Source organism: Taudactylus pleione, unplaced genomic scaffold (assembly GCF_031769625.1).
Source record: "Taudactylus pleione unplaced genomic scaffold, aTauple2 ptg000407l, whole genome shotgun sequence".
Classification (NCBI taxonomy): domain Eukaryota; kingdom Metazoa; phylum Chordata; class Amphibia; order Anura; family Myobatrachidae; genus Taudactylus; species Taudactylus pleione.
The window spans coordinates 842,424-861,690 of NW_028284809.1; the positions used below are offsets into that span (position 1 = coordinate 842,424).

At 48.1% G+C, this 19,267-nt stretch overlaps 1 pseudogene; it reads right to left on the reverse strand.

Moving 5' to 3' along the window:
• Positions 1-4,821: 4,821 nt before the first annotated feature.
• On the reverse strand, positions 4,822-7,641 carry LOC148506346 (E3 ubiquitin/ISG15 ligase TRIM25-like; annotated as a pseudogene).
• Positions 7,642-19,267: the final 11,626 nt, after the last annotated feature.

Genomic DNA, 19,267 nt, shown 5'->3' on the forward strand with positions numbered 1-19,267 from the left:
ATATGTGTGCGCTATATAAATAACTGGTAATAAATAATAAAATAAACATCCTGACAACCAATTGAAACGTTCCCAGTACCCGGCCCAGGCTGAACGCTATGGGCCTGATTCAACAGTGTACGCAAGCGCACTGCTTATCGCAGATTCCCGATTATCAGGAATCTGTGCGTGCGCAGGTCCCATTCTGTGAGTGTGCACAATGGGTCCAGCGAAGTCACACACAAGCCCTTGAATGCCTCTGTTTGATTGTCAGAGGCATTTAAGGGGTGGTTTGGGGGTGGCCAGCGTTCTCGTAACCGGGTGGGTGTACGCCCCGTTTTCCGGGAGTGGTCAGCCCAGGGTCTGCAGTATCCTGTGCTCACAAGCTGGCCAGCCTGAGTAAGTTGAGGCGTACTCAGCTGGCCGGTAGGCCCGGCTTCGTCCACCAATGCGGCCATCGATCACCGATGGTCGTGATGGTAAGCACAGCCTGTGCTGGGATCATAAATGCAGCAGGGTATGTCATACACCTCCTGTTGCATTTGCAAAGCTGCCTGTGTGCCCTGCTGAATGACAGCAATGTTGCACACACTTTTTCTCAATATGATTGGGCCGAACCCCTTATGCTGGGCTTACACGGTAAGATAGAAAGCCAAATGGGTCCGAGTTTTTGGGGGGAGTTCAAACTCCGACCTTCTTTCACATTTGCAAGGTCTGAGTTTGTCCCAAAACTCGACAAATGTAATAGCATGTAAACTTGTGCGTTTGTGGCTATTACATTGTGCGAGTCCGTGTGAGTTTTTGTGTGTGAAAACTCGGACCTTGTAATGCAACTATCATTATAAGGTGCAAGCCTGCACAGATCAGGGAGATCCGTGAGGGCTTCTGTGTTAACAAAATAGTAAAATGTTAAAAATAAAAATTATGTGGGGTCCCCCCCTAAAAGCATGACCAGCACTGGGCTTTTCTGAGCCGGTCCTGGTTGTGAGAATACAGGGGAACTAGACAGTAGAACTAGATGTACCACTGGGACTGTCCACCCATCAAACGGCTCTTGGATCAATATCTGGAGATCCGCAAATGACCACAAGGTTAATGACCTTCCCTTCATGGCAGAAACAGTGATTTTGGTATTCTCCCTCAGAACACTGAATATCCTCTGGTGGCAGTGGCATGCAAAATCGTATTGAGGCAGGGGCGTATCTATAATGGGTGCAGGGCGTGCTGCATATACGGGCCCCTGGGTCCAGAAGGGCCCACACCACACACCCTGCATGCATGTGTTCCAATTAGGGATGTGCACCGATCCCGGTGTTTGGGTTTTGGATCTCCCCTGGTTTTGAATCTGGATTGGTTTTGCCAAAACCTCACCTCACCTTTTGTTTTCGTGTTTGGTTTAAAAAATAACAAAAACAGCTAGAATCACATAAAATTGGCATTTTTTTGTTCCTACAGTATTATTAACCTCAATAACATTTATTTCCAGTCATTTCCAATCAAATTTGACCACCTCACAATATAATTTTTTTCATTTAGTTAAAGCCAAAAGGTTGCATCCAGCTAGCTGGCTGACTAAGTTAAGTGACACAGTGGGCAGCACTAACATGTGGCAGTTCAACTTCCAATTTCCAACACAGATACAGTGTGTTATACAATGTGGGTTGGATACACCAATAGTGCACTTACTGTGACAGCAGTGTCGGCAGAGTGGGATTGCTGACGGTGTCCTCAGTACATGTGTAGGGTATCGGCGGTGTCAGCAGAGTGGTGGTGCCAGCGGTGTCTTCAGTGCAGGTTTGCTGGCTGTGTCGGCAGTGCAGGGGTTGTTTAGTACATGGAATGGCAGTGCTGCGGTGCTGGCAGTGTCCTGTACCGGCGATGTCGGCAGTGCCAGTGTTGTCTTTAGTGCAAGTTTGCTGCATGGGGTGTTCTCAATGCAAGGTGTTGGTAGAGTGGGGGTGCCAGTGGTGTCCTCAGTGCATGTGTGCTGACAGTGTCAGCAGTGCAGGGGTGCTGGTGGTGTCCTCAGTGTGGGAGTGCCGGCAGTGTGGGGGGTTGCTGATGGTGTCCTCAGCATGTGGGGCATCAGTGTCTGCAGTGGTGGTGTAGGCAGCGGGGGATGCTGCCAGTGGGGGTGCCGGCGGTGGCAGCGGGGTGTGCCGGTGGTGTCAGGCAGCGGGGGATGGCGGGCGCCATCTTCTTTTGCTTCCTGTGTGCATAATGAGCCTAACGGTGATTGGCTGAGAGCCATGACAGACGGCTCTCTCAGCCAATCAGTGTTAAGCCCGCTCAATACTAAACCTCGCGACCCGACAGCGGGATCGCAAGGTTTTGCCTTGGGTGAGGGATCCGGGGCAGGCAGGGAGATCCGTACTTGGCTCGGATCGCCCCGGATCCCCAAAATTCGGTGTGGGTTCGGATCGCTGAGATCCGAACCCGCTCATCTCTAGTCACAATACTTTCCTCTATGGAGTCCCACAGCGGCAGCGCTGCACAAATCATTAGGAAAATATAGCAACGGCCATTTTCCTGGCGATTTGATGCACAGTAGACTCTGGAACAGATTCAGATTCTACTCATTTGTGTCCCGTTGGCTAGAGAGGGGGGGTGGGGGGTGGGATGGAGACTGCACACGGGCTTCTCCTCTCTAAATAAGCCCCTATATCCAGACCACTCCACCATCTCCCGCGTTGTTTCGGGAATAACTTTTTTACTTTTCCCCCATGGATGGGGCGAATACTTCCAGGGGCTAACGCAGGATTCTCAGGGAGGGGTTTCCATTATATATGTCTACACACAACACATATATATAAGTAGGTACGAGCGACAGAGGCCCCCTGTAGTAGTCCTCCCCCTATGCAGTGCCCCTTATATACTGCCCTCAGTAGTAGTCCTCCCTATGTAGTGCCCCTTATATAGTGCCCCCAGTAGTAGTCCTCCCTATGTAGTGCCACTTAAGTGGTGGTCCCCCCAATGCAGTGCCCCCAGTAGTGCCCCTTATATAGTGCCCCAGTAGTGCCCTCCCCAGCAGTGCCAGAGCCCCCAGTAGTGGTCCCCCATATGCAGTGCCACTTATATTGTGCCCCCAGGAGTAGTCCCCCCTATGCAGTGCCCCTTATTTAGTGCCCCCCAGCAGTGCCAGTGCCTCCAATAGTGCCTCCCCCCAGCAGTGCTAGTGCCTCCACTAGTGGTCCCCCCTTGAAGTGCCCCCAATATAGTGCCTCCCCCAGCAGTGCCCCTTACATATACAATGAAAAATACACAAAGAAACAAATAAAAAATAATAATAATAAACACTTACCTGTATCCACGCTCCTGTGCCCGCCACCGTCCGTGAGCCGGAAGGTGGAGCCCGGCTCCGGCAATGCTTCCCTCTGTCTAGCTCTCTCTGGGAGGGCTGTGAGCATGGCGCACAGCCCGTCCACTACCGATGCAGAAGTCAGCGCTTCCGCGTCAGGTGGTATGAAAGCCACCTGACGCGGAAGTGCTGACATCTGAACTGGCAGGGGCCTGGCCGGGCAGCGCCGCGCAGCCGATCGTGGGTGGCCCAGGGATGGTGCAGAGCTGGAGACAAGGCTGTCTCCATCTATGGATAAAAAAAAAAATATTGGTTGGTCAGGCGGGGGTTTTCTGGGTACTTAGAAACCCCCCCCCGTGCGCTAGTGACTTCCTTACAAAAAGAAAGTAACACTCAGTGATATTTTGACACCTGGGAAAGTCTCATTGCTGCTCTATGTAGTTCAACCAGGTAACATGTATGGCGGTACTTTCATAGCACCACCTGGTACACTACGCGCCTGATTGGGCGCCCATTGAATTTGTAACCCCCGTTACTTTCATAGCACCACCTGGTACTCAACGCGCCTGATTGTACGCCCATTGAATTTGTAACCCCCTTTACTTTCTTTAAAGGGATACTTGAACACTAACTCCCCTGATGTATACTACAGTATGTACCCACCCTTGACTGCACTTTAAGTGGGGTACCACGCCCCCGCAACACCCACCATTACCGCCGTTACGCCCCCTGCAGTGCTGACCTGGAGGGGGCAGCCAGAAAATTTGTCAGGGCCGGTTCTGGTGCAGGGACAGGTGTCAGGGGGGGTGGCACCATTTGGGAAACTTTGGGGTAACATCATGCTTAGTGATGTTCCTGCATATCACACACACAGGGTCTGATTCACAGTCACACGCAAACGTTCACGCAGCTGCGCCTATCGGCGTCACCTGTCTGCGACTTTATGCAAACTTGTGTACAGCCCTGCGGCCCCAATGTGCAAGGACTGAGACGCCCACTATCAGCGCCTGTGCTCACAGTAATACTGATTTATGTGTCCTTACACGCCACCAGCGGTCGCACCATTGAAGCTTGTTCCAGCTCTATTATAGGTGCAGATTCCCCGTCTGATCAGGGCCTGTCGTTGTGCGTCTGGGAACGCAGCCGCTTGCATTGAAATGCTTGTGACACTCCCACAATACTTCCACTTAATGGACCATTTTTGCATGTACTGCTACTAGCCGCCTCCCAGTCACCGGCCAGGAACGCCCGGCACTTTTCTGCAACCTTTCAAATTCCGTCTGATTCAATCACAATAGCACCTTTCTCAGTACACGCTGTAACGCTGTGGAGGCTATCAGACGTTTTTGCCCATGTACAAATAATCGCTCAACTATGTAAACATTGGAATTGCATGTAGGCTGCGCATGACATTAGAGCCACAATGCATGAAGTGGTTTTACCACATGCTATACTATAAATATGATACATACAATACAGGGCAGAACGTGAGCACAATAATAACACATGACACGCATGTAACATGTAATTGTCTCCATCTATATTTCCTCCTGAGCACCATTTGCAGTATTATCAGTAGTAACAGTATCCCCATACATACATGTAACATGCACATTCCAACCTTATTTACAGAGGAACATAGAGACGGTGCTGGGAATATCAGACACATGGAGGCCACAGTCACATACATTTATTACATTGGCTTCTGTATACCCTCCTGTGACTTGCACTGATGACATTGGACTTCATTCAGAGTCGGTCAAAGCGACAGCACGCATACAGGCGCATGCGTACAGTTCACAATGCGCGTGCGCAAACTAGCGGCTACGATCAGAAATTTCTCTCACCTTGAACACCGCCAGGTCGGTAGTTTGAGTGACAGATTGCGGCGTTTGTGGGTGGTAACAGGGGAAGGTGCTTGAAAACGGGGGTGTGGAGATCCGAACGCAGGCGTGCCTCATTATGCGAACGGCGTTTTAAGGGAGTGCATAATTAACAAAGTAGTGTCACGGCACACGTGACAGGGGAGGTTTTACACCGACATAATCGTAGAGCTTAAGAGAGGGTAAGGTCAACCTTTAGCTCTACGACCAGTTCCGATGGTATACGATGCTCGCGATTAATCCTTATGTAGCTGGAGATGACGTGTTATGCGTACGAGAAGTGGGCGTATTTTTAGCGATCCAACCACATCCACCCCTTGGTTGGCCAGCTAACGATCCGACCTTAGGGACGCAACATGCGTGTGCATCATTTGCATATCCGGCCCCTTTTTCTATACGACCGTGCGGCCGCTTCGACCGACTCTGAATGAGGTCCTATGTCTTTATTCCCCTCAGCCAGGTGACCTGGGGCAGAGGTGTTATTACCATTACCCATGTATAGGACACAGCTGTTCTGTGCTCTCCGCTCAGGCTATAATACAGAGAGCAGGTCTGTAGTTTGCCTCAGGACAACAAAAATCCCACATCTCCCCCAATGATATAAATGCATGACTGAAAAGCACAAAAAACTAAAATGAAAAAAAAAAACCCCTCAGGAGAAGGGGGGGGGGGGCTGTGCTGTAATAAGCAAATACATTAGAGCTGCCTTATATAAACTACTGCTCGCACCTCCTAAGGTCTCGAGCAGAGATCAGTGTAAACACACTGCAAAAAACTGAATACAGCTTTCAGGGCTTAAGACAGGAATGCGTCAGAGCCTCACGGTTAATTGCATTCCCGCCCATGTATTTAATAACCGTAGCAGGAAGAGATACCAGCCAATAAGTTATAGGTGACTGATGTTACATTATTACTGAATGTAATGTATCTAGCTTTTAATCCTGACCCAGCCATCCTTCCATACCGCAAAGGCAGCATGCAGGGGCTCAGTGAAGGTGGCGGTGAAGGTGTGTAAGTGTCTGATGGAAGGACAGACGCCCGGCCTCATAGTCCAGGTATATTCTTACTGTCTGCACAGGAGACTCCAGCTGCAGTTTATTGTGCACTGAATTATGTATCACTGACTAACTATTATCTGTCATACACAAACACCAGGACTTGCTATTGTATCCAATTAGTGACTGCTTTCCTATCCTTTCTATACTAGAATAAGCCACCCCAACCCACCAACACTCTGATGTGCTGACTCCCAATTCCCAGCAATGTTGTCCTGAGCTAAAACTTGTGCAGCTTAAGACCTGACGATATTCTGTAAACCTCATTATATTCTCTGGGTAATTTAGGTCTATTTTGGAGGCGGAAGCAGATAGTAAATCCCCTGATACAGAGATGTGACGATTTGCCGTGTTTATATCAAGTAACATATCTGCAGCCTCAGGTATACAGAACCCTCTCTTTGCAGCAGTCAGAATATTAGATAAACCCGAGTGCAAGGTCACTGAGATCAGACCCTCGTCCAGATCACCCACAGGATAAACCTTTTTGGCATTACTTTCTGTGTCATTTTCCTTCTCATAAGTGTCTGATTCTCGCTCCTGTAAGACAGTTAGTGGGTCAGTCACGTTACACAGCTCCTCAATGTGACCCATCTTCCTGGACAGCTCGTCCTTCTGTGCTTCCAGCTGCTGGATCAGATCAGAGATTTGCAGAGAAATCTTCTCAGTCTGTCTGGAGACCTCACTCAAGACTCTCCCCTCTAGGACATCCAACTTACTCCTGATGTCCATAAACAAGTCAGTGACTTTCCCTGTGACAACAACCGCTCTCTCCTGTACCTCTGTCCTGCGATCCTGCAGACTCTGCACTTCTTCCTCAGCCTCTGCTCTGTTTGTGGTCAGCTTCTCCTGCTTAGTCTTCATGGCCCCATCCAGTGACTCCACCTGGTGTCCTTTGTGTGATCCTATTATACAGCAGGAGACACAGATACAGGCAGTGTCCTCACAGCAATGGTACGCAAGAAGTTTCTTGTGAATTTGGCATTTTCTGTTGCTCAGTGATGACATTGGGTCAATTAAAACATGATCCACTGACTTGTTGTGGACCCTCAGGTGGCCCTCACACAGGGACATCTCACACTGCAGACACAGCTTCACAGCCAGTACAGGAGTCTCCACGCAGTAAGTACAGAAGCTCCGGGTTTCCTCCTGCTCTGGATGACTACATAGGAAACTTTCCACAATGTTACTCAGCTTCCTGTTCTTCTCCAGTGCTGGGCGCTCCTGATACTCTGCTCTGCATTCCGGGCAGGAATAGCCCCCAGCCCCCTCCTGTGTATCCAGCACACTCACAATACAGAACCGACAGAAGATGTGCCCACATCTCAGGGATACAGGGTCTGTATAAGTGCTCAGGCAGATGGAGCAGCTCAGCTCCTCTCTTAGACACGCAGATGCCATACTGGAATGAAGGAAAGAAAGTGAAACTATTGTGTGTTAGGGGGGAGGAGGAGCAGGTGTGTGTGTGTGTGTGTTAGGGGAGAGGAGGAGCAGGTGTGTATGTTAGGGGGGAGGAGGAGCAGGTGTGTGTGTTAGGGGAGAGGAGGAGCAGGTGTGTGTGTGTGTGTGTGTTAGGGGGGGAGGAGGAGCAGGTGTGTGTTAGGGGAGAGGACCAGTTGTGTGTGTGTGTAAGGAGGAGCAGGTGTGTGTGTGTGTTAGGGGGGAGGAGGAGCAGGTGTGTGTGTGTTTTAGGGGGAGGAGGAGCAGGTGTGTGTGTGTGTTAGGGGGAGGAGGAGCAGGTGTGTGTGTTAGAGGGTAGGAGGAGCAGGTGTGTGTGTGTGTGTAAGGGGGTAAGGAGGAGCAGGTGTGTGTGTGTGTTAGAGGGGGAGGACCAGGTGTGTGTGTGTTAGGGGGGGAGGAGGAGTATTTGTCACTGTGTCCTAACTTCATGACTTATTAACCCTATACTGGAAACTTTCTGTGCAAAGCAAAAATATTTTATGTACTAAGTGGTTATCGCTGGTGGAAAAAGTCTATAATTGTGCATCACAATGCTGACAATAATAAGTGTTATACATCTAAATGTTCAACACAGCTAAGATCCAAAAGCAGATTATTACCTGCTTGATAAATCACTAGCGCCTAAGTCAGAGATAATGGTAATATTTATGCAGATGGAGTGAGTGTTTGCCCTTGTGCAGGTGTGTAAGTGGGACTGTGTATAAGTCACGATTCTTTTGCAATAATGTTCGCAAATGATCCATTTGCAAAGTGAGTGACCGGTAGTCAGCGTTAGGGGAGGTTACGGAGGGCGGTAAGGCAAACCCAGACGTGTCAGACCATTTATACACTACCATGGGTGTGTATAAATGAGCCATTGCCATCTCCTCAGCACAAGAGCTCTGGGTGTCAGGAGAGCTGCAGTGTTAGTAACTGGTCAGACCTGACTTACACGCTGTGTGACTGGCGTCAGTGCGACACTGGACATAGGACAGATAGGAGAAGGCAGCAGTGGGCGTCACTTTGCTTTATTTTCATAACTAGCAGCGACATCCATGATAAGTGTAAGACAGCTGGGCGATGATTAGGAGTACAGAGAAACAAAGGTACTCCTATTGGAGGGGAACACCTCTATTTATACAATAAAGCACAAATCTTTATTGGCCAATATAAAATCGGGGGAATAGAAACCACATTCTCAGAAATTTCTAGTACATGAGCCAGAAAAAATATATTGTACAATTGTTTATGAATAGATACAGAACAGTTACCAACATATAGAGGCAAATGTTATATTAGGAAAAACAAAAGGTTATTCTGGGTGATCCTCCCATTACGTTGCCCGATGGGTGAGTGCCCTTTTCTATTACTTTTTTTTTTCTTTTTAAACAGTGTCTCTCACTTATATTTATATCCAAGTTTGCATTTTATACAGGTCTTAGGCTATATGAACGCCTATATATTATAAAGGCCTATGGAAATGCGCTGGAATATGATTACTGTATATTACCTACCACTGTGTGTAATGTTCTTATTACGGCGACTTTCATCCCTATGTCCTGCACTTTATTCTATGGTGTTTTTCTTCAATAAAAAAAATGGTGTAAATTTTTCTACATATTCCTTAAATTATAAAGGAAGAAAAAAAGACAATATAGTGGGGGATAGAGGGGGGAGTGTACCTAATAAGGTGACATATGTGCGGCAGTGATAAGGTTGAATGAATGTGAGAAAGTGACAATTAGAAGGTGCACGGTCCTGCAAATAGACCAAAATAATCTCATACCACAATGTAACTGCCTGACATTAATGTCATTCTACTGGGGATATCAGAGAGAATGACATGTATAATATGATATATACATTATAACCTTCCTATAGATAGAACTGATCGCAGAATGACAGTGTCCCCTTATGGATCTGCTTTCCCCTGTCATACAATGTATCAGACAGCGGATGAGAGACACAGAGAAGGAAGGCGGGTGACCCCAGTCAGAGTCAGCGCAGGGCGGCCGCCTGGAGCCGCAGCGAATGACAGCACTGAAAATGAGAAAAAGAAAGTAAGTGTATCTGACCTAACAGTGAGGGTCAGAGCCAGATGAAGGTTCTCATAGGCCTGGAGTGAAATGTATGAAGGGCCTACTGAGAGCCGCTGCAGGGTGTGACAGTCGCTGTGGTGGTGTAACTAATGATGTGAGGGCATGACACATGCACAGTACTTTTATTCTTAAATCTGCGTGGAAGTTTTAATTTTCAAATTTAAGAAAAATATGTGGGATATGATAAATCAATCCCTTAGCAACAATAGTTAAACAGTCACTGCCAATTACAGATACATCCTGCAGCTCTATAATACCCTACACTATGACCAGATCTCCCACACCCTGGCATATATATATTTTCACACATGCATATACTGTACATATCTCAGGGTTACCCACCCTCCCGATTCGGGCGGGAGCCTCCCGATAAACGGGTGTAGCTCCCGCGCCCCGGACAGGCAGGCAAGCCTCTCGCCTGTCGCCGATCCCCCGTCCCCCCCGCCAATACCTGTTAAACCCCCGCAGTGGGGGGGCGCTGATGCGATTCGCGTCATTTTGGCCCCGCCCCCTGCTTCACAATGACTGTTCTTTGGCATTGTGTAGCGGGGGCGGGGCCAAAAATACACGATTGTGTGGCCCTGCCCCCTGTCACACCCACAAACCGCCCTCAGCCCATCCGGCCACGCCCCCTTTTGCCGGCCACGCACCCTGTTCTGCCGATCTGGCTGCTTCCTCCCGGAAGGAGCAGCCAGATAGTCGGCAAGTATGACATATCTTATTTAAAATATGTGGGGTCTATTGTATATATATATATATATATATACACACACAAACATTCTATGCACACATACATATAAACACAACATACTTATAAATACATAAATATGTCCTACAGACCACACATGTTGTAATTATAAAAACCTGACTAGAATTCAGATTATCTACCACACTATCAACTCAAGGGGGCCAGCTGCCCTGTAATGCCGGAATAACGGCAGGGCGAGTGGGTGTGTATCTCGGAGCCCATACACATCACACATGGAAGGCCCCCACACATTGCCCGTACAGCGCTACTGTGCAGTGCAGCTGGAACACGGAGGAGCAGCTGGAACTGGGAGGAGCAGCTGGAACTGGGAGGAGCAGCATTCCTGCGCTGTAACACAGCTGTACAGGATGCAGCAAAGGGGATGGGATGGTGAGCATGTGGGAGGGGTATCAAAGGGGGCATCCATTAACCCTAATCAGGTTAACACTGTCCCTTTGGGGTGTTCTGGTGGTACTCTTTACCAGTGCCAGCTCCGGGCCCTCGGGCGCACGCGGGCCTCAAGGCCCAGCTCTGAAAAAAACCCGCCCTCCACCCACTCACTGACATTATTAGTATAAGCTCAGGGGTAGGGAAGGGGCAGAGGGCTGAGCACGGGACAGCGTTGGGTGCGGGTAACCTAGTGCTGGCCCTGCTCTATACGATGCAGGGAGGGCTTGTGAAGTCTTCCATATTACTTGTCCCCCTTGCACTCCCAGCTGTGGTGCCCTCAATGAAAAGAATCAAACCCTTATGTGCGCCTCAAGCTCCTAGACCTTCCCCATTTACCACTGTGTGTGAGTGTATATGTAAAATATATATATATTATATACCTATAAATACCCTACTTGGTGTGGCACTCCAGGCAAGGAATAAAGAGTTCTCAAACCAGCAGCATCAGGTGAATCAACATTTCAATGCCATTTATTTAGGCATTTTCATCAGGATTAATTCCTAAACAAATGGTATTGAAACGTTGATTCACCTGATGCTGCTGGTTTGAGAACTCTATATTCCCTGCCTGGAGTGCCACAACAAGTAGGGTATTTATTTATTGTGAGGCACCCGGCCCAGCAAAGTTAGTAAGAGAGTGCCGAACACATACAGTATGTATTGCATGTATATATATATATATATATATACACACTATATATATATATATACATATATATTAGGGGTGAGCGGGTTCGGATTTCTGAAATCCGAACCCCCCCGAGCCCCCCCGATCCGAGTCCGATCCGAGTCAGGCTCGACTTTTCCCGCCTGACTCGGATCTGAAATCGAGGCAAAACGTCATCTTCCCGCCTTCCGAGTCTCGCGGGTTTTGGATCCTATATAAGGTACACACGTCGGCGCCATTTTCTCACTCGGCTGTGGACAGTGAAGAGGGAGGGTGGGAGTTAGGGCTGTGTAGTGTAGTGTAGTGTAGTGCTGCTGTTGTCCACTACTTCAAAGTCCATAGGGGCTGGCTGTGTTGTGCTGTGCTGCTGTTGTTAATAGGGGCTGTGTCCACTACTTCAAAGTCCATAGGGGCTGGCTGGACTGTGTTGTGCAGTCAGTTCTCCATAGGGGCTGTGTCCACTCCAAAGTCCTGTGCAGTGTCCCAGTCCTAAAGGAGTGCTGTAGTGTTGTCCAGGGGGTGCTCTGTCCATCAGGGGTGCTCCCCCCAAGTGCTAAAAAAATAATATATTTTCTGTGTTTGTGAATTGTGTGCGCAGTAGCCGCACGTGCATCAACAAAGTAGTGCCAAGCGTGCGCCTGTGTCATAAGTAAAGGGCCGGCTGGCTTGACCGTTAAGGGTGCTGTAACCCCCGAAAGTACACTCCAGTCCAAACCAAAAAAAAAATTATTTTCTGTGTTTGTGAATTGTGTGCGCAGTAGCCGCACGTGCATCAACAAAGTAGTGCCAAGCGTGCGCCTGTGTCATAAGTAAAGGGCCGGCTGGCTTGACCGTTAAGGGTGCTGTAACCCCCGAAAGTACACTCCAGTCCAAACCAAAAAAAAAATTATTTTCTGTGTTTGTGAATTGTGTGCGCAGTAGCCGCACGTGCATCAACAAAGTAGTGCCAAGCGTGCGCCTGTGTCATAAGTAAAGGGCCGGCTGGCTTGACCGTTAAGGGTGCTGTAACCCCCGAAAGTACACTCCAGTCCAAACCAAAAAAAATATTATTTTCTGTGTTTGTGAATTGTGTGCGCAGTAGTCGCACGTGCATCAACAAAGTAGTGCCAAGCGTGCGCCTGTGTCATAAGTAAAGGGCCGGCTGGCTTGACCGTTAAGGGTGCTGTAACCCCCGAAAGTACACTCCAGTCCAAACCAAAAAAAAAATTATTTTCTGTGTTTGTGAATTGTGTGCGCAGTAGCCGCACGTGCATCAACAAAGTAGTGCCAAGCGTGCGCCTGTGTCATAAGTAAAGGGCCGGCTGGCTTGACCGTTAAGGGTGCTGTAACCCCCGAAAGTACACTCCAGTCCAAACCAAAAAAAATATTATTTTCTGTGTTTGTGAATTGTGTGCGCAGTAGTCGCACGTGCATCAACAAAGTAGTGCCAAGCGTGCGCCTGTGTCATAAGTAAAGGGCCGGCTGGCTTGACCGTTAAAGGGTGCTGTAACCCCCAAGTACACTCCAGTCCAAACCAAAAAAAAAATTATTTTCTGTGTTTGTGAATTGTGTGCGCAGTAGCCGCACGTGCATCAACAAAGTAGTGCCAAGCGTGCGCCTGTGTCATAAGTAAAGGGCCGGCTGGCTTGACCGTTAAGGGTGCTGTAACCCCCGAAAGTACACTCCAGTCCAAACCAAAAAAAAAATTATTTTCTGTGTTTGTGAATTGTGTGCGCAGTAGCCGCACGTGCATCAACAAAGTAGTGCCAAGCGTGCGCCTGTGTCATAAGTAAAGGGCCGGCTGGCTTGACCGTTAAAGGGTGCTGTAACCCCCGAAAGTACACTCCAGTCCTAACCAAAAAAAAATTATTTTCTGTGTTTGTGAATTGTGTGCGCAGTAGCCGCACGTGCATCAACAAAGTAGTGCCAAGCGTGCGCCTGTGTCATAAGTAAAGGGCCGGCTGGCTTGACCGTTAAGGGTGCTGTAACCCCCGAAAGTACACTCCAGTCCAAACCAAAAAAAAAATTATTTTCTGTGTTTAGCCGCACGTATATATCAAATCGATATAACATAAATGGAGGACCAAACTTTCTCCGATAAAAATAAAATAGAGAAAGATCAAGAACCACTTCCTCCTAGTGCTGAAGCTGCTGCCACTAGTCATGACATAGACGATAACATGCCATCAACGTCGTCTGCCAAGGCCGATGCCCAATGTCATAGTAGAGGGCACATACAATCCCAAATGGCAAAGTTCAGGAAAATGACCTTGAAAAAGACATTTAAATCAGCTGAAGAGAAACGTAAACTTGCCAATATGCCATTTACGACACGGAGTGGCAAGGAACGGCTAAGGTCGATCCCTAGTATGTTCATGACTAGTGGTTCAGCTTCACATGACGATGGAAGCACTCCTCCCACTAAAAAAATCAAAAGAGTTAAGCTGGCAAAAGCACAGCGAAGAACTGTGCTTTCTAAGAAGATATCACAAATCCCCAAGGAGAGTCCAAGTGTGGTGGTGGTTGCGATGCCTGACCTTCCCAGCACTGGACGGGAAGAGGTGGCTCTTTCCACCATTTGCACGCCCCCTGCAAGTGCTGAAAGGAGCACCCACAGTCCACTTGCTGATATGCAAATTGAAGATGTCACTGTTGAAGTACAACAGGATGAGGATACTGGTGTAGCTGGCGCTGAGGAGGAAGTTGGCGAGGAGGATTCTGATGGTGATGTGGTTTGTTTAAATCAGGCTCCGGGGGAGACAGTTGTTGTCCGTGGGATGAAAAAGCCCATCACGGTCATGCCTGGGCAGAAGACCAAACATTCCACCTCTTTGGTCTGGCAATATTTCTATCCAAATCCGGACAACAACTGTCTTGCCATATGTACCATATGTAAAGGTGAAATAAGTAGGGGTAGGGACGTCAACCACCTAGGAACATCCTCCCTTATACGGCACCTGCAGCGCGTTCATAAAAAGTTACTGTCAAGTTCAGAAACTTTGGCTCAGACCGTAAGCAGTCCAGGGACACCTAAATCCCGTTGTCCTGTTGTATCCAAGCGCCTGCAAACCACACCGTCAACTCCCTCCTCGTCAATTTCCTCCTTAGTCAGGATCGGAAGTAGTCCTGCAGGCCATATCACTGGCATGACTGACTCTCCTATCCGGGATTCCTCCGGAGGATCCTGCATTGCTACGCCTACTGCTGCCGCTGCTGCTGTTGCTGCTGCTGCTGGGAGTCGTTCATCATCCCAGAGAGGAAGTAGGAACACCACTACTTTTACTAAACAATTGACCCTCCAACAGTCCTTAGCGAGGAGGATGAAGTACGACAGCAGTCATCCTGAAGCAAAACGTATAACTGAGGCCTTGACTGCTATGTTGGTGTTAGACGTGCGTCCGGTATCCGCCATTAGTGCAGTGGGATTTAGACAATTGATGGAGGTAGTGTGTCCCCGGTTCCAAATCCCGTCTAGATTCCACTTCACTAGGCAGGCGATACCGAGACTGTACAGAAACGTCAGAAAAAGTGTCCTCAGTGTCCTGAAAAATGCCGTTGTACACAATGTCCACTTAACCACGGACATGTGGACAAGTGGAACAGGGCAGACTAAGGACTATATGACTGTGACAGCCCACTGGGTAGATGTATCACCTTACGCAGCAACAGCAGCAGCGTCACCAGTAGCAGCATCTCAGAAACGCCAGCTCGTTACAAGGCAGGCTACGCTGTGTATCACCGGTTTCAGTAAGAGGCACACCGCCGACAACCTCTTAGAGAAACTGAGGGAAATCATCGCCCAGTGGCTTACCCCACTTAGACTCTCCTGGGGATTTGTGATATCTGACAACGCCACCAATATTGTGCGGGCATTACATCTGGGCAAATTCCAGCACGTCCCATGTTTTGCTCACACAATAAACTTGGTGGTGCAGAATTTTCTGAAAAGCGACAGGGGCGTGCAGGAGACGCTTTGGGTGGCCCGAAAAATTTCTGGCCACTTTCGCCATTCAGCGACTGCGTGCCGAAGACTGGAGCGCCAGCAAACACTCTTGAACCTGCCCCGCCATCACCTGAAGCAAGAGGTTGTGACGCGGTGGAACTCAACCCTCTATATGCTTCAGAGGATGGAGGAGCAGCAAAAGGCCATACAAGCCTATACATCCACCTATGACATAGGCAAAGGAGGGGGTATGCACCTGACTCAAGCGCAGTGGAGAATGATTTCCGTGTTGTGCAAGGTTCTTCAGCCCTTCGAACTTGCCACACGTGAAGTCAGTTCAGACACTGCCAGCTTGAGTCAGGTCATTCCCCTCATCAGGCTTTTGCAGAAGCAGCTGGAGAAAGTGAAGGAGGAGCTAAGACGGAGCGATTCCGCTCGGCATGTGGGACTTGTGGATGAAGCCCTTCATTCGCTTTGCCAGGATTCCAGGGTGGTCAATCTGTTGAAATCAGACCACTACATTTTGGCCACCGTGCTCGATCCTAGGTTTAAAGCCTATGTGGTGTCTCTCTTTCCGGCCGACACAAGCCTGCAGAGGTGCAAAGACCTGCTGGTGAACACACTGTCAGCTGAAGCGGAACGTGACACGTCAACGGCTCCTTCTTCATTTTCTCCCGCAACTGGGGCTGCCAGGAAAAAACTTAGGTATCCTAAGCAACCCGCTGGCGGTGATGCAGGGCAGGCAGGACCAAGTTTGGACATCTGGTCCGGACTGAAGGACCTGGCAACAATTTCTGACATGTCTACTGTCACTGCATATGATACTGTCACCATTGACAGAATGGTGGAGGATTACATCGGTGACAGCATCCAAGTAGGCATGTCAGACAGTCCATACCTGTACTGGCAGGAAAAAGAGGCAATTTGGAGGCCCCTGTACAAACTGGCTCTATTTTACCTGAGTTGCCCCCCCTCCAGTGTGTACTCCGAAAGAGTGTTTAGTGCAGCCGGGAACCTTGTCAGCGAAAGGCGTAGGAGGTTGCTTCCACAGAATGTGGAGAAGATGATGTTCATCAAAATGAATTATCAGCTCTTCCAGGGAGACCAGCCTCCAGAACGTACAGAGGGACCTGTGGTGGTGGATTCAAGTGGGGACGAGTTAATACTTTGTGAGGATGAGGATGTACACACTGAAGAGGGTGAGGAATCGGTGGATGAGGAGGATGAGGATGACATCTTGCCTCCATAGAGCCAGTTTGTGCAGGGACACATTAATTGCCAGCTTGTTTTGTGGGGGCCCAAACGAACCAATCATTTCAGCCACAGTTGTGTGGCAGACCCTGGCGCTGAAATGATTGGTTTGTTAAAGTGTGCATGTCCTGTTTATACAACATAAGGGTGGGTGGGAGGGCCCAAGGACAATTCCATCTTGCACCTCTTTTTTTTCTTTGCATTATGTACAGTTTGGGGCCTAGTTTTTCAAACTGCCATCCTGTCTGCCACTGCAGTTTCACGCCTAGATGGGTCACGTGTTTGTGCCGCCCACTCGTGTCGCTTAGCATAGTCATCCAGCTACCTCGGTGCAACCTTTTGGACATAAAAACACTATTGTGAGGTGTGAGGTGTTCAGAATAGACTGGAAATGAGTGGAAATTAAGGTTATTGAGGTTAATAATAGCATAGGAGCAGAAAAACCTACAAATTCTGTGATTTTAGCTGTTTTTATGCTTTTTTAAAAAAAAATACAGATCCAAAACACAAAACCCAGAACCCAAAACACGGAAGGGTGGTTTTGGCAAAACCAATCCAGATCCAAAACACGAAGAAAGATCCAGATCCAAAACCAAAACACAAAACACGAAAAGTGGCCGGTGCACACCCCTAATATATATATATATATATATACATACACACACCTGCATCATGTATTTATGTATATTATATATATACACACACACACATGTATATAAACATATTTACATATATATACATACACACGCATACATGGAGACTCCTGGTTCCACCTTCCATGAACTTACCTTTTATATACACTCAGATAAGCCATTGCTTTTTTTTCTCCTCCAATTTTTCCTTCATCATTTTTTATGCTGTTTTTTAACATCTTTCGGTGGCATATTTTATATATATATATATATATGTATATATATATATATATATATATAATTATATATATATATATATTTACTGTATGTATGTTGCCCTATATATTTAGGGTATTTCTGTTTTATAATTAAATTCCCCTTTTTTTTATATTCTCAATGTTTATATATTATGTTATATATATATATATATATATATATATATATATATATATATATGTATATTGTGATAGGATCATTGGTAAAGTGGTCGGTGGCAGGTACATTTGTCCCAGATTCCTGTCTTATGTGTTTTAAACCCCCAGGAGAAAGTCTGCAGTGTAGCAGGCTTGAGTTTCGGCTTTTTGAAAAGCCGGTTTGGGACCTGGGGGTTGTGGGTGAGAGGAGAGGGAGGGCTCCACCCACGGCCACTCCAGGTTTTGGTTCTCGCAGCCTGGTAACAGGCTTGTTAGGGTTTCCACCTGAGAGTGGCCAATATAAGCCTAGTGTGTTGAGGGCTGATTGTCTCACCTGGGAGAGCAGACAGGGAGTTTGCTCAGAGACACTTGAAAACCTAACTGTAAGTGTTGTGCTGTGCCTTGGTTGCTGGTGAGGGCATTAGGCCCTGCCAGGTTCTGGTAGTGAGGGAACTACCTGTGAAGTTAGTGCCCCGACAGGGCTAGGCTTTATGTTTATGTTTTGTTTATGTTGTTTCTGACATTGTACAATAAAGACTGGTGCCGACCAGCCTGTACTTGCATCCAGACTGGTGTGCTGCTTCCCTGCTGCTGTGGGTGTGTGTAAGAAAGGAGTCCTCTACTGAGGAGAGGGAACCCCTAATCTGACTGTGTCACAATATGGTGGAGAATGCGGGCACCCACATACACTAAAGTTGCAGCAAGAGGAAAACTTTCCTTTTAAAAATTAAAGGGACAGACACTCAATTTGTGAGTGTGGAAATAACACTGTGTCCTTGGAGTCCCATAGAGGAGGCATCAGCCAATGCTCAGAGAGGCAAGGTTCAGCTTCCAACCTACACCCCAGGACAAAATGGAGGACATTATTAAGGCCTTGCTCCAAGCTACAGCAGCTCAGCAGGAATCTACCAGGGCTCAGCAGGAAGCTACAGCAGCTCAGCAGGAGACTAACAGACTTCAACAGGTCTCCATTGAGGAAACCTGCCAGGCCTTAGCGGAAAACAGCCAGGCCATAAGAGAGGTGGTACAGCACCTGGTCGCCCGGCCCAGAGATGTTAATACTGGTCCTCCCACCACCACTCACTCCGTACGAGCCAGTTCACTTCCTCCAAAAGATGACTTCGGGTGATGATGTGGAGGCCTATCTCGCCGCATTTGAAAGAACGGCCGAAAGGGAGAGTTGGCCCAAGGAGCAGTGGGCAAGTCTGGTGGCACCTTTTTTGTCTGGGGAGCCACAAAAAGCATATTTCGACTTATGCCTGGCTGATGCCAAGGACTATAAAAAACTAAAACAGGAGATCCTAACTCGCTTGGGAGTCACCACCTTTGTTCGTGCCCAACGGGTCCACCGCTGGGAGTTCCATAGGGACAAGCCTCCACGTTCACAGATGCATGACCTCGTCCATCTGTCCTCAAAATGGCTACAGCCC